The sequence below is a fragment of the Suricata suricatta genome, chromosome 5 (genome assembly GCF_006229205.1).
Source record: "Suricata suricatta isolate VVHF042 chromosome 5, meerkat_22Aug2017_6uvM2_HiC, whole genome shotgun sequence".
Lineage (NCBI taxonomy): Eukaryota > Metazoa > Chordata > Mammalia > Carnivora > Herpestidae > Suricata > Suricata suricatta.
Genome location: NC_043704.1, coordinates 12,012,533 through 12,015,084, shown reverse-complemented (window position 1 = coordinate 12,015,084; position 2,552 = coordinate 12,012,533).

The following is a 2,552-nucleotide window of genomic DNA, read 5'->3' as shown; positions in this document are numbered from 1 at the left end:
TCCCTTGGGTAGATCCCTAGCAGTGCTATTGCTGGGTCATAGGGGAGTTCTACTGATAGGTTTTTGAGCAACCTCCTCACTGTTTTCCAGAGCAGCTGCACCAGTTTACATTCCCACCAACAGTGTAGGAGGGTGCCTGTTTCTCCACATCCTCACCAGCATCTATAGTTTCTCGATTTGTTCATTTTAGTCACTCTGACTGGCCTGAGGTGGTATCTCAGTGTGGTTTTGATTTGTGTTTCCCTGATGATGAGTGACATTGAGCATCATTTCATGTGCCTGTTGGCCATCTGGATGTCCTCTTTGGAGAAGTGTCTGTTCAGGTCTTCTGCTCATTTCTTTATTGGATTATTTGTTTTTTTGGGTATGGAGTTTGGTGAGTTCCTTGTAGATTTTGGATACTAGCCCTTTATCTGATATGTCATTTGCAACTATCTTTTCCCATTCTATTGGTTGCCTATTAGGTTTTTTGATTGTTTTTGTTGCAGTGCAGAAGCTTTTTATCTTGATGAGGTCCCAATAGTTCATTTTTGTTCTTGATTCCCTTGGCTCTGGGGATGTGTTGAGTAGGAAATTGCTGCAATTGAGGTTAAGGAAGCTATTTCCTGCTTTCTCCTTGAGGGTTTTGATGGTTTCCTGTCTCACATTCAGGTCCTTCATCCATTTTGAGTATATTTTTGTGTATGGTGTAAGAAAGTGGTCTAGATTCATTTTTTTGTATGTTGCTGTCCAGCTCTCCCAGCACCACCTGCTAAAGAGGTTGTCTTCTTTCCATTGGATACTTTTCCTGCTTTGTCAAAGATTAATTGGCCGTACACTTGTTGGGTCCAGTTCTGGGCTCTCTATTCTATTCTATTGGTCTGTGTGTCTGTTTTTGTGCCAGTACCATACTGTCTTGATGATGACAGCTTTGTAGTAGAGGCTAAAGTCTGGGATTGTGATGCCTCTCGTTTTGGTTTTCTTCTTCAATATTACTTTGGCTATTTGAGTTTTTTTTTGTGTTTTTATATGAATTTTAAGATGATTTGTTCTAGCTTTGAGAAGAATGCTGGTGCAATTTTGATTGGAATTGCATTGAATGTGTAGATTGCTATGGATAATAATGACATTTTAACAATGTTTATTCTTCTGATCCATGAGCATGGAATGTTTTTCCATTTCTTTGTGTCTTCTTCAATTTCTTTCATAAGCTTGCTAAGATTTTCATCATACAGGTCTTTTACATCTTTGGTTAGGTTTATTCCTAGATATTTTATGGTTTTTCATGCAATTGTGAATGGGATCAGTTTCCTGATTTCTCTTTCTGTTGCTTCATTTTTGGTGTATAAAACTGCAACCAATTTCTGTGCATTGATTTTGTAGCCTGCGACTTTACTGAAATCATGGATCAGTTCTAGAAGGCTTCTGGTGGAGTCTATCAGGCTTTCCATGTGAGTATCATGTCATCTGTGAAAAGTGAAAGTTTGACTTCTTCTTTGCCAATTCTGATGCCTTTTGTTTCCTTTTGTTGTCTGATTGTTGATGCTAGGACTTCTGGCACTATGTGAAACAACAGTGGTGAGAGTGGACATCCCTGTCATGTCCCTGATCTCAGGGGGAAAGCTCTCAGATTTTCCCCATTGAGGATGATATTAGCTGTGGGCTTTTCATAAATGGCTTTTATAATGTTTAAGTAAGTTCCTTCTATCCTGACTTTCTCAAGGGTTTTTATCAAATGTTGTATTTTGTCAAATGCTTTTTCTGCATCTATCGACAGGATCATATGGTTTTTAGCCTTTCTTTTGTTAACGTGATGGATCACATTGATCCACCTGAGCTTCTGACCATGGGCTGTGAATCAGAGGTTCCCATAGTCTTCTCTTTAGGTTTGATTAATTTGCCGGAGTGGCTCACAGAAAACAGTTGACTTGTGTATACTAGTAAACAAGGGATGTGCGTAAAGAGATATGATAACAGATACAGGTGAGCCTCTGGACAGAAGAGATGCACGAGGCAAGGGATGTTGGAAGGGGAAGGGTTTCCTAGCCCTCTCCAGATGTGTTCATGTTCACCAACCCAGAAGCTCTCTGAACCTCATACCATTGGGATTTTTATGGAGGCTTCCTCATGGGATATGGTCAATCATTAACTCCATTTTTAGGCCTTCTCCCTTCTCAAGAGAATCGGGGGTGGGTAGGCAGGGTGAAACTTCCAAGCTCGCAATCATGGCTCATTCTTTCTGGTGACCAGCCCTCATCCAGGAGCCCAGGCAGGAGCCCACCCAGAGTCAACTCACAGAAACAAAAGACACTCCCATTACACAGGAAATTACAGGTGTTTCAAGAGCCCCATGTCAGGAACTGGGGTCCAAGACCAAATATTAGAATAAAAGATGCTCCTGGTACCCTTATCACTTAAGGAATTACAAAGGTTTTAGGAGCGTTGGGAACCAGGGGCAGAGGTCAACATGTATTTTTCTGTAATGTCACACCCACTCAAGAGAAAAACAAGTTGACAGACTAAAATTTTGCTCCTCTTTACAAGGTTTGTTCAGTGTGTCCATAAGATGATCT